This window comes from Bufo gargarizans, chromosome 6, assembly GCF_014858855.1.
Source record: "Bufo gargarizans isolate SCDJY-AF-19 chromosome 6, ASM1485885v1, whole genome shotgun sequence".
Taxonomy (NCBI): Eukaryota; Metazoa; Chordata; class Amphibia; order Anura; family Bufonidae; genus Bufo; species Bufo gargarizans.
This window is the reverse complement of record NC_058085.1, coordinates 76,591,826-76,604,920: the sequence shown is the minus strand read 5'-3', so window position 1 is coordinate 76,604,920 and position 13,095 is coordinate 76,591,826. Positions and strand designations below refer to the sequence as shown.

At 44.6% G+C, this 13,095-nt stretch overlaps 1 non-coding gene across 1 annotated transcript; it reads right to left on the bottom strand.

Moving 5' to 3' along the window:
• Window positions 1-10,907: 10,907 nt before the first annotated feature.
• LOC122942762 lies at window positions 10,908-11,103 on the bottom strand. Its single transcript, XR_006390698.1, has one exon. It is a non-coding gene; the product is annotated as a U2 spliceosomal RNA (small nuclear RNA).
• Between the last annotated feature and the right edge of the window lie 1,992 nt (window positions 11,104-13,095).

Below are 13,095 nucleotides of genomic sequence, written 5' to 3'. Positions count from 1 at the left end.
AGGCCAGCACCTCCAAGGCATAAAAGGCTAGCTCTGGCCACGTGGACAATTTAGATACCCAGAAGTTGAATAGGGCCGAACCATCAGTCAGTACGTGGAGGGCTGTGCACACGTACTGTTCCACCATGTTAGTGAAATGTTGCCTCCTGCTAACACGTTGCGTATCAGGTGGTGGTGCAGTTCGCTGTGGCGTGTTGACAAAACTTTTCCACATCTCTGCCATGCTAACCCTGCCCTCAGAGGATCTGGCCATGACACAGCTGCCTTGGCGACCTCTTGCTCCTCCCCTGCCTTGGCCTTGGGCTTCCACTTGTTCCCCTGTGACATTTGGGAATGCTCTCAGTAGCGCGTCTACCAACGTGTGCTTGTACCGCGCATCTTCCTATCACGCTCCAGTGCAGGAAGTAAGGTGGGCACATTGTCTTTGTACCGTGGATCCGTCAGGGTGGCAACCCAGTAGTTCGCACACTTTAAAATGTGGGCAACTCTGCTGTCGTTGCGCAGGCACTGCAGCATGTAGTCGCTCATGTGTGCCAGGCTGCCCAGAGGTAAGGACAAGCTGTCCTCTGTGGGAGGCCTATCGTCATCGTCCTGCGTTTCCCCCCAGCCACGCACCAGTGATGGGCCCGAGCTGCGTTGGGTGCCACCCCGCTGTGACCATGCTTCATCCTCATCCTCCTCCACCTCCTCCTGATCCTCGTCTTCCTCGTCCTACAGTAGTGGGCCCTGGCTGGCCACATTTGTACCTGGCCTCTGCTGTTGCAAAAAACCTCCTTCTGAGTCACTTCGAAAGTGGCCTGAAAGTGCTAAAAATGACCCCTCTTCCTCCTCCTGGGCCACCTCCTCTTCCATCATCGCCCTAAGTGTTTTCTCAAGGAGACATAGAAGTGGTATTGTAACGCTGATAACGGCGTCATCGCCACTGGCCATGTTGGTGGAGTACTCGAAACAGCGCAACAGGGCACACAGGTCTCGCATGGAGGCCCAGTCATTGGTGGTGAAGTGGTGCTGTTCCGCAGTGCGACTGACCCGTGCGTGCTGCAGCTGAAATTCCACTATGGCCTGCTGCTGCTCGCACAGTCTGTCCAGCATGTGCAAGGTGGAGTTCCACCTGGTGGGCACGTCGCATATGAGGCGGTGAGCAGGAAGGCCGAAGTTACGCTGCAGCGCAGACAGGCGAGCAGCGGCAGGATGTGAACGCAGGCAGCGCGAACAGATGGCCCGCACTTTATGCAGCAGCTCTGACATGTCAGGGTAGTTGTAAATGAACTTCTGCACCACCAAATTCAGCACATGCGCCAGGCAAGGGATGTGCGTCAAACTGGCTAGTCCCAGAGCTGCAACGAGATTTCGCCCATTATCGCACACCACCAGGCCGGACTTGAGGCTCACCGGCAGCAACCACTCGTTGGTCTGTTGTTCTATACCCCGCCACAACTCCTGTGCGGTGTGGGGCCTGTCCCCCAAACATATGAGTTTCAGAATGGCCTGCTGACGTTTACCCCGGGCTGTGCTGAAGTTGGTGGTGAAGGTGTGTGGCTGACTGGATGAGCAAGTGCAAGAAGAGGAGGAGGAAGCCGAGTAGAAGGAGGAGGCAACAGGAGTCAAAGAATGTTGCCCTGCGATCCTTGGCGGCGGAAGGACATGCGCCAAACATCTCTCCGCCTGGGGCCCAGCTGCCACTACATTTACCCAGTGTGCAGTTAGGGAGATATAGTGTCCCTGGCCGTGCTTACTGGTCCACGTATCTGTGGTTAGGTGGACATTGCCACAGATGGCGTTGCGCAGTGCACACTTGATTTTATCGGATACTTGGTTGTGCAGGGAAGGCACGGCTCTCTGGGAGAAGTAGTGCCGGCTGGGAACAACATACTGTGGGACAGCAAGCGACATGAGCTGTTTGAAGCTGTCTGTGTCCACCAGCCTAAATGACAGCATTTCATAGGCCAGTAGTTTAGAAATGCTGGCATTCAGGGCCAGGAGGGAAATTTATGCTTACTCTCAAATGTTTGTGAGATGGAGAGCTGAACGCTGCCGTGTGACATGGTTGAGATGCTTGGTGACGGAGGTGGTGGTGTTGGTGGTACATCCCCTGTTTGCTGGGCGGCAGGTGCCAATGTTCTTCCAGAGGCGGAGGAAGAGGCCGAGGCGGCAGCAGCAGCAGAAGAGGCTGAGGCGGCAGCAGCAGAAGAGGTAGCAGGGGGAGCCTGAGTGACTTCCTTGTTTTTAAGGTGTTTACTCCACTGCAGTTCATGCTTTGCATGCAGGTGCCTGGTCATGCAGGTTGTGCTAAGGTTCAGAACGTTAATGCCTCGCTTCAGGCTCTGATGGCACAGCGTGCAAACCACTCGGGTCTTGTCCGCAGCACATTCTTTGAAGAAGTGCCATGCCAGGGACCTCCTTGAAGCTGCCTTTGGGGTGCTCGGTCCCAGATGGCAGCGGTCAGTAGCAGGCGGAGTCTCTTGGCGGCGGGTGTTCTGCTTTTGCCCACTGCTCCCTCTTTTGCTACGCTGTTGGCTCGGTCTCACCACTGCCTCCTTCTCCGAACTGTGAAAGTCAGTGGCACGACCTTCATTCCATGTGGGGTCTAGGACCTCATCGTCCCCTGCATCGTCTTCCACCCAGTCTTGATCCCTGACCTCATGTTCAGTCTGCACACTGCAGAAAGACGCAGCAGTTGGCACCTGTGTTTCGTCATCATCAGAGACATGCTGAGGTGGTATTCCCATGTCCTCATCATCAGGAAACATAAGTGGTTGTGCGTCAGTGCATTCTATGTCTTCCACCGCTGGGGAAGGGCTAGGTGGATGCCCTTGGGAAACCCTGCCAGCGGAGTCTTCAAACAGCATAATAGACTGCTGCATAACTTGAGGCTCAGACAGTTTCCCTGGTATGCATGGGGGTGATGTGACAGACTGATGGGCTTGGTTTTCAGGCGCCATCTGTGCGCTTTCTGCAGAAGACTGGGTGGGAGATAATGTGAACGTGCTGGATCCACTGTCGGCCACCCAATTGACTAATGCCTGTACCTGCTCAGGCCTTACCATCCTTAGAACGACATTGGGCCCCACCAAATATCGCTGTTAAATTTTATGGCGGCTACTGGGACCTGAGGTAGTTGGTACACTAGGACGTGTGGCTGTGGCAGAACGGCCACGTCCTCTCCCAGCACCAGAGGGTCCACTAACACCACCACGACCATGTCCGCGTCCGCGTCCCTTACTAGATGTTTTCCTCATTGTTACCGTTCACCACAATAAGAAAAATCTTATTTGGCCCAGCAGTAACAACAGATTTAGCAGAACATAAATTTGAGGCCTAGTATTTAGGCGCTGGATGACAGGTATACGTTTACGGACAGAATTAGACTTGGAAATGCACGGTAGCGTGTGAAGTTATTGTGGATGACCTTATCAGCACCTTGAATCTAATATACTTTTTTATGGATAGATTTAAAGTAGGCCTGATACAGCAGAAACCACTAATTTAGAGAATTGCTAAGTTGGGAATTGTATTTCAACCTAGAACAAAAACGGTGCTTTGACGGACACTAAATAACTTGACCAGCCACAGCAATAACCACAGATTTAGAGGAATATAAATTGGTGGCCTATTATTTAGGCACTGGGTGACAGGTGTACGTTTTCAGACAGAATTAGACTTGGAATTGCACAGTAGCGTGTGTGTGAAGTTATTGAGAATGACCCTATCTGCACCTTGAATCTAATATACCCTTTTAGGGATAGATTTAAAGTAGGTCTCATACAGCAGAAACCACTAATTTAGGAAATTGCTAAGTTGGGAATTGTATTTCAACCCAGAACAAAAACTGTGCTTTGACGGACACAAAATAACTTGACCAGCTACAGCAATAACCACAGATTTAGCTGAATATAAATTTGAGGCCTATTATTTAGGCGCTGGGTGACAGGTGTACGTTTACAGACAGAATTAGACTTGGAATTGCACAGTAGCGTGTGTGTGAAATTATTGAGAATGACCCTATCAGCACCTTGAATCTAATATACCCTTTTAATGAATAGATTTAAAGTAGCCCTGATACAGCAGAAACCACTAATTTAGGAAATTGCTAAGTTGGGAATTGTATTTCAACCCTGAACAAAAATATTTCCTTTGCCAGACAGCAGACAGTATTACATTTGGCTGGCCACAGCTGAAACACCAGATTTAGGGTACTGCTATTTTGGCAATTGTATTTCACCCCTCAATAAAATAGCAAGCCCAGCCAAGCCCCTGATGTAGGATACAGCCAAAAAATAACCACACTATTGATGGTTAAATGCACTTGGTGACAGCTTGCCCCTGATGTAGGATATAGCCAAAAAATAACCACACTATTGATGGTTAAATGCACTTGGTGACAGCTCGCCCCTGATGTAGGATATAGCCAAAAAACAACCACATTTGGTTAAATGTGCTTGGTGGCAGCTTGTGCTGGCGCACCACAAGAAACAAAATGGCCGCCGATCACCCCAGAAAAAAGTGACTGAAAAACGCTCTGGGCAGCCTAAAAACTGTGAGCAATTGAATAGTAGCAGTTCAATGATCCACAGCTGTAGATCGACCACTGAATTAAGTCTTTTGGAGGAGTTAATCACTGCCTAATCTCGCCCTAACAGTCGCAGCTGCAACCTCTCCCTACACTGTTCAGAGCAGAGTGACGTGCAGCGCTACGTGACTCCAGCTTAAATAGAGGCTGGGTCACATGCTCCACTGGCCAATCACAGCCATGCCAATAGTAGGCATGGCTGTGACGGCCTCTTGGGGCAAGTAGTATGACGCCTGTTGATTGGCTGCTTTGCAGCCTTTCAAAAAGCGCTAAGAAAGCGATGAACACCGAACCCGAACCCGGACTTGTACGAAAATGTTCGGGTTCGGGTCCGTGTCGCGGACACCCCAAAATTCGGTACGAACCCAAACTATACAGTTCGGGTTCGCTCATCCCTAGGTTTAAGTTATCCCATATACTCCTCCCAGGCACCCCACATACCTGGTTATGGTATATTTTTTTTCATACGTTTTGCACATAATTTCGCCATGATTTTGTAATCACAGTTTAGCAGGGTGATTGGTCTCCAGTTTTTGATATCCAGCTTTTTCCCGTTTCTTGTATAATAGTGAGACCTCTCTTTTTTTTCCAGGAGCCTGGGAGAGATTTTGTATTAAAAACTTCTTTAAAAAGAAAATAAATCTTCTCTTAAAATACCATAAAATATAAGATAAAACTCAATGGGTATACCATCGGGTCTGGGGACCTTCTCCTTTTTAAAGATTCTCAAGAATAAAAATTCTTGAGAATCTTTATCTAAAATATTTTCAATCACCTTCAGTGAGTCATCCATAAAATACTTGTCAATTTTTTTTCATCAAATAATTCTGTATAAAAACCATAAGCTTTATTTAAAATACCGGTTATATTTCTTTCACCGTTTAACTCCTCGATCTGGGTGTGTTTGTCTTGTATTTTTTTAAAGAAATACCTGGAGCAGGTCTCGTTCTCCTCAAGATGCTGCATTTTGGAGCGAAATATAATTTCTTTCCCTTTCTGCTCCAGGCATTGTGTTATTTCTTTTTTAATTTCAATAATGTATTTTCCAACATCAACACCCAGATCTCAGAGTTTATATTTCGTCTACAGACGGGTATTTAATCTTTCATAGAAGTCTCTTTTTTTCTTGGGCTTTACGCTTCCCCACATTTATAAAAATGTTTTTTATTTTCATTTAAATTTTTTCCCACCATACTACTATAGACTCGTGGGTTTTTTTTTACCCACCTGCAGTGCTTGTAAAAAGAAATAAAATATGATAAAATTTTAGGATCATTTAGTAGGGAGACATTCAATTTCCAGCTCTTTTACTTTTTACCTTTACCATCGTACTGTACCTTCAAAAGCAATAATTTATGGTCAGAAAAGATTTTAGATATAAAAGTTCACAATTAAAAGGCAGTATTTGACACGATACAGAAGATAAAATCTATTCTGGACTTACATGTGGCACTACACCAGGTAACGCCGGCCTCTTCAAGTAAATCACGGTTACATTTTTTAAAAACATCTGTAAGTTTAAAATCAATAATAATATTTTTCAACATAGAGGAGGACTTGTCATAATTCCTACTTACAGTGTTTGAGAACAGACTTTCCCCTTTTAAAATACAATTAAAATATCCTGCTAAAATCAAGGGTTCCGTGTCATTGATAAAAAGGGGTAAAATCTCTAACATCTCAATCCTTTCCTTCTTATCCGTAAAACCATAAATATTTAAAAACTGCCATTTAATACCGTCGATAAAAGCTTTCACTAATAAAATTATGCCAGGTAAAATATCATGCACATGATCAATAAAAGCATTTCCTTTAAATAAAATTGCCACTCTCGCAGACCTGGATTCATTCGAACCTAACTAAATTGATGGTCCTTGTTTCCAGTCTTGCTTGTATTTTCTGTAGTTTTGTCTATGCGGGATGCAGCACTCTTGTAAAAAAAAAATCACCGTGGCGGTTAAAATAGATAGATAAATAATTAAAAAGCGCTAATCTTCTAGTTTTTTTAGTGCACGCTGCGCGTATTAAAGGAAATGCCACTTAAAACAGCCTTGATAAAAATTTAAAAGGTTTGTCTTCTTACTTAGGCACAGCCTCAGACATCGTCGGCAAGGCCAGATTGGTCGCTCTCACTTATATGACATTCGCCACCAACTGCCCCATATCCCACACTATAAAATGATCCGGTTGGAGAGGAGCTTCCGTCACTCAGCTGACCCCCCTCCTCTGCTCGCATGCTCACAGAGTACGGCTTCCAAACGTTCATGGGTAGTATACTGCTCTTATCGGGACTCGGAGCAACGGCCTCCACTCCCTCCCTTTCCGGGGCAGGGGTTTCGCTCAAGTTTGTTTCCGGGATTGTCATTTCTTCAACAGTATCCCTCGGCTGCACCCCCTCCCCACTGGTATGGGGAGGGAAAATCTGAGGGCCTAAGGGATCCTCAGCTGGTCCCCCAGCTGATTTCCTCCCTCGGCCCTCCCTCACTGCATCCGCATAACCTTTTTTTCTTTTTGGAGGCCGCGGCTCCTCCCGGATCCTCTGCCATGCTCTCACCAGGGGCCGAATGCGGGCCAGGCGGATCAGCTTCATTCGGCTGACCCCTATACCCCATTTCTGGGGGGGGCTTGTCCGTCGGCTGATCACTGGACTTCCGCTTTTGTTTTCCTCTCTGCTCCTTCGGCTCACCTGGTTGGGGGGGTCTGCTGGTATCCATATGCTCTGTATCATCAGTTTGCTCCTCTCCTTGGGGTCCAGTTGGTGGTTCTGGCTGCCTCTGACGTCCTGGCTGTGCCTCTGCACCTGATCTGGTAGAACAAAATTTCATAAGGTGACCAAGTTTATGACGAGCATGGCATATATTTCCAGCAGTACATTAGTTAAAAACATGATTTGGACTTCCACAATTTTTGCACATGCTCTCACAATTTTCTATTTCATGGCCGTATCTCTTACACCTCCTACAGTACGATGGCATGCCGGAAAAAAACATGTCTCTCACCATTTCTCCTAATTTTAAAACGGGCTGGGGGGAGTATAAATCCCCCTTCAACTTCTGAGCTGCGGTAACAGGTGACTTTGTACAGCCACTTTGAGGTCCAAATCCCAGCACTATTTAAAATTTTCCTTACAACTGTGACTGTCTTAAAATTTTGTCTTAAAAACGCATTAATAACACGCTCCTCAGTAAAAGGACAGTACATTTTGATTATTACATTTTTGGACTCGTCTATCTCGTGCTCATAAATTTTTAATCCCTCTAATCTTTTGTCTTTTAGTCTCAGATGTATTTTTGCAACAAAATCTTTAAAAACCACAGTCCTGTATAGCTAAAATCTCCTGCTTTTGTACCCCAAAGACTCCCATTAAAACAGTTTTCACCAAATAATCGAGATTATACTTGTCATTTTTCTCTTGGGTCACAAAATAGCGCACTGTCCTCCTCCTCCTGGGTAATCTGCCATGATGGTGTTTGGCGTTTGTTTCTCTCTAAAAAGTAAAGAAACAATGTGCTCCTCTAGCTGTCTTGGGACCTCTAGGGGTAACGGGGATCGCAACCCGTTGTCTGGGGACTAAGCCGGCTACCCTATAGCAGCAGAGCTTCCAGTGCAGGCTATATAAACCTGCACCTTCCACTAAGGCTGAGCGCCGGGTACCCCAGACACCTCTCAGCTAAGATCTCCTGTACAAGTACACTTGATCTTATCCAAAAGGCCGAGAAGCGATAACCTGAAAAGGGTTCGCAGTACAGGCCGATGGTCCCCAATGCAGAACACTTATGAAGGCAACAGTGTTTGCTATCTGAATAGCTCCGCCCACCACTTTTGGGCACGCCTTTTCTTCGCACGCAATTCCTGGTGCCAAAGCACGCCAAGCAGAAAAACTGCTTCCACCACTGTATAAGACTCTATTCTCATATCTCTATTTTTCAACAGAATTCCCCCACCATCATTTTTGTTACCATTTGACCCAGACCACACAGACTCGCCATAAGGCCACTCATCCGCCTTTAAGGACTCAGATATTCCACATTCTTGAAGACAATTTATATCTGCTCCTTGATCTTTTAGAAAATCAAAAATAACAGTTCTTCTTGTCCTTGTTGTCAGTAGTCTTACATTCAAGGACTTTAGGTCTCTTTATGGCCATCTCTTTGTATTCATCTTCAGAGACCAGGGATCTTTTAGTGAGATCACCTGCTTGACCACAGGGAATTCCACTGTCATCACTGTCCGCCGTGGCCGAGATTTCGGTCACAACCATATCCGACTCCTCTTCACCATGCAAACCTGTTGCCTCATCGGAAGGAGTGCTCAACAGCATCTCAAGGGAAAAGTCTATCCCTTCCTGTACCTCCATACCAGACACTGCAGTAGCTTGCATCGGCACCTTCAGGGTTAAAGAAATCTGAGATCTCTCCACAACGGGAGCCCTGGAGAAACTCCCAGGATCCCTCCTCAAAGCATCCGAATAGGAGTTCTTAGGCTTGGGATTCATTGGGCAGTCTCTGAAAATATGACCTGCTTTTCCACAAACATTGCACACTTTTGGGTTTGAGCAGGAACTAGACAAATGACCCTCTTGGTTGCAACGAGAACAAATCAGTCTTGTCTCTCTACAGTTGTCCACAGTATAGCCATAAATTTTAAATTTTCTACAATAACTCGGTCCCTCAAAAAACAACAAGCCTCTGTCTCTCCCGATTGAAAAGGACTCAAGTGGATATGACATACCACCAGCACAGGTCGGGTCGGCTCTATACCTGACAAGGAATTAATGTTTTCCTGTCCACAAAAGTTCAGAATTCAAGACTTTATGTATGTATTTGATTTCCTCACAAAATCTATGCAGGAACGCGGTAATATTTTTGACGGAAACAGGGGTTGTACATATAAACCACCAATGGCACACCATTATTATACAATAAGGTAAATGTCAGCCCATCCAACTGATCTTTAAGGAACATATGTAAGTTGTGACAAGATTGAGCACATGTCAAAACCAAAATGTAACGCCCTCTCCTAGGGTCTTGCAGACAAAGAATCTCATCTTTTCTAACATGTAATATCTTAAAAAGTACCTCTTGAACAAGATGCTTCAAAGTAAATTTCTCCTTTTTCTCCTCCGCAACGTCGATCCCAAAGGCATTACGGACCCGGAATTCTCCGGTCCCAGCGGGGCGTATGATCACGCCCATCTTGAGATTTGTGTGCCGTCCGCTCTCCTTCCTCCGTCCTTTGCCGTCCATCGATCGCCTTCTCGAACCTCAGCCCTGGCTGCGTCCGGTCAAGCCATGATCGCAGCCAAAAGGCCGAGAAGCGATAACCTGAAAAGGGTTCGCAGTACAGGCCGATGGTCCCCAATGCAGAACACTTATGAAGGCCCCATACACAGTCCAGGAGGCTTCTTTTTCTTACAAACCAGGGAAAACGTGCATCCTACGCTCAGAAATCACCAGCATGCTCCTCTTCGTGATCACCATCTGCATAGCTCCGCCCACTTTTGGCCACGCCTTTTTTTGCACGCAAGTCCTGGTGCCAAAGCACGCCAAGCAGGAAGACAGATGAGAGGTGAATGGGGTAGTGAAAAATTGTGTAAGAAGAAAAAATAAATAAAGGGTATGCATTGTTGATTGTGATGTCACGGCCCCATTGTTGAGTGTTCCGTCAGGGCCCTTGTGATGTCATCCAGTGACCTGACCTTACTTGACCTCTGACCTGACAGGCCTCTTGTGACACGTGCAGTGTTCCGTCCATTGTCCAGACAAGGTAGGTCCAGATGCTGCCGATACATAGGAAGTACTGGACTACATTTTAGCCTCCAAGTAATCCAGCTCAAAAGATCCACAAGAGGGAGACACAGGCAAACTTTACTTATTTACTAAAGCACTGGAAATGAAAACTGGTTACATCCAGCCAACTTGTTACAAAAGGGTCAATTCCCAGGAACAACTCAGCAGCCTGCACAGGTGTGCACAACAGGCCCAAATCAAAACCAAAGGTGCGTGGAGTAGAGGTCCAAACACTTCATTCAGGTGATAAGCCAATTAACCCATCAATTAAGACATCAGTCTTAATTGGATTTGGGGTGTGAGGAGAGGTGACTGGCTGGCTGGGTTGCTTGGTGCTGGAACAAACCCACACACACACACACACAGCTGATGCAATTAGGAGATTGACAGACTAGATGCAGTTATGCAGAAAGCAGCACAGCACAGCCCTCACAGAGAAGCTGAAGTGCAGACTTCTGAGGCAGGACACAGCAACTTTGCACTAGCTTGCTGGAAGGATGCTTGCAATCCATGTCTCAATTTCATTCAGTTTTTTTATACTGGATTAGAAAGGGTGCACCGGTCCTGGAGGTACTGCAATACCAGGTCAATGCGTGGAGTGGACAGAGCAAGCTCTTTTTCCATCTCCCTGTTTGAAAAATCCATTTAATATATGGTCCCCAGATAGGGGACGTATCAGATATTAAATTGAAAAGAACAGATAAGGTTTCAACACAATTTTATTATAAATAGAATTAATAGGATTAATACATAACAAGAAACCAATAAATAGGACATTAAATTAAATTACAATAAAAGGTAAAATTATAAAACAATTGTGTTACACATATTAAGACACCACATAGAATTTGCTTCTTTTGCTCCAAATATTTTTTTATCTCTTAGAAAATAAATATACATTTCACTTAGTGCCAATTTAATACAATTTTTGACATCAATGTTATCATGTTTAAAAAGGAGAATGTTCCTAACTTTCCACATAGCGTTTTTAAAACAATTAATAATTGTCCAACAAATGTTCTGCTGCTTAGGGATGGGGCAAATAAAAAGATCATATAATACATAATCATGATTAAAATCTCTAAGCCCACAAACCCATTTTAAAAGAGTACAATTTTTCCTCCAAACCTCCTGTGCATATTGGCAGTTCCAAAATATGTGTAATACTGTCTCATGCCCACATCTCTCTTGTGGGCATCTGGCTGTCGCCACCAGTCCTCTCCTATGCTGGAAATCACATGTTGGCAGGCACTGGTGCACGACAGCCCAAGCAAGATCCTTATGAATGTTTGCCAAATATTTCCCGTAGACATTCCGCCATACCTTTTTGGATCTTGCTCGTGAGAAATTGGCTACCGGGATTACTTCTTGCTTTCAACATAACATTGACACTTTTTTCTGGTCCCCCAATATGTCAGGCTCCAATTCTTGGAGGCCCAGGAGCCTGACCGTCTTCTCTAATACCACATATTGTTTTGGGGGACACAGAAGCACAGGAGAGCTTAGAGTAAAACGGAACCACCTCTTAAAAATCATTCCCGCAGCATATTTTAAAAAACAACTAAAAACACTATTGGTCTTGATCATTCTCAAACAGAAGCAAAAATACTTTATGTAAAAAGATTAGGAACATCTTTACCTCCCTCCTCCCTAGATTTATACATCAAATCACGTTTCAATTTCTCCATTTTTGAACCCCATAAAAATTTAAAACAGATGCACGTTAATTTTTTAATATATAAGTTTGAGGGTGGGAACACCATAGCTACATATAACATGATCGGAATTAGCACTACTTTTATTATTAAAATTTTACCTTCTAATGTTAAATCTCTTAAATTCCACATTAAAAATTTCTTCTCCATTTTCTCAATTACCAAATCCCAGTTAATAATCCCATCATTTGCCTGATTAAAAATAATACCTAATACCTTTATTTTGTCCTGTTGCATTTTAATCCCAGGTGTTTCAGAGGAGTCCCAGCTTCCTGTAACAAAGCAATCGCATTTATTGACATTTAATTTAAATCCCGATGCTTTACTGAAAAAAGTGGTGACCATCAATGCTCTTCTCATCGTAGGGGAGTCTTAACACAGACTTGTAACGTCATCCATGTAGCTTAGGACTTTTAAAGGAGTTCCTCCTCCTCCAGGAACTGGGACTCCTCTAATCACTTTATCCTTTCTTATCATAATCAACAGCGGCTCTATTGCACAAATAAATAAAGGGGATAAAGGACAACCTTGTTTAACACCAGATAAAAGAGGGACATCATTAGTTAAAAATCCATTAATTAAAATTTGGCTAAAACAGGACTTATATAAAAGTTTAATAAAATCAGGAACATTCATTTTTTGTAAAACTAGGAATAAATATTGATGAGACACTCTATCGAACGCTTTCTCGAAATCGAGAGACAAGATTGCTAAACTTTGGCCTCTATCTTTGAAATACCAGATCACATCCCTTAGTATATTTAAACTCTCGGTAATGGACCTCCCCGGAACTCCACAAACTTGATTTGGGTGAATCATTTTACCTATAATTGGCTTGAAACGTATTGCAATAAGTTTAGCTAGTACTTTATAGTCTACATTTAGTAGCGTGATAGGCCTCCAGTTTTTTAATAAGTTTTTCTCCCCTTTTTAAAAAAATAGAGAAACCAAGCCTCGTCTCCAAGAAGGGGGTAATTCCTCAACTATAAAAACCTCTTTATATAATAAAAACAAATCCTCT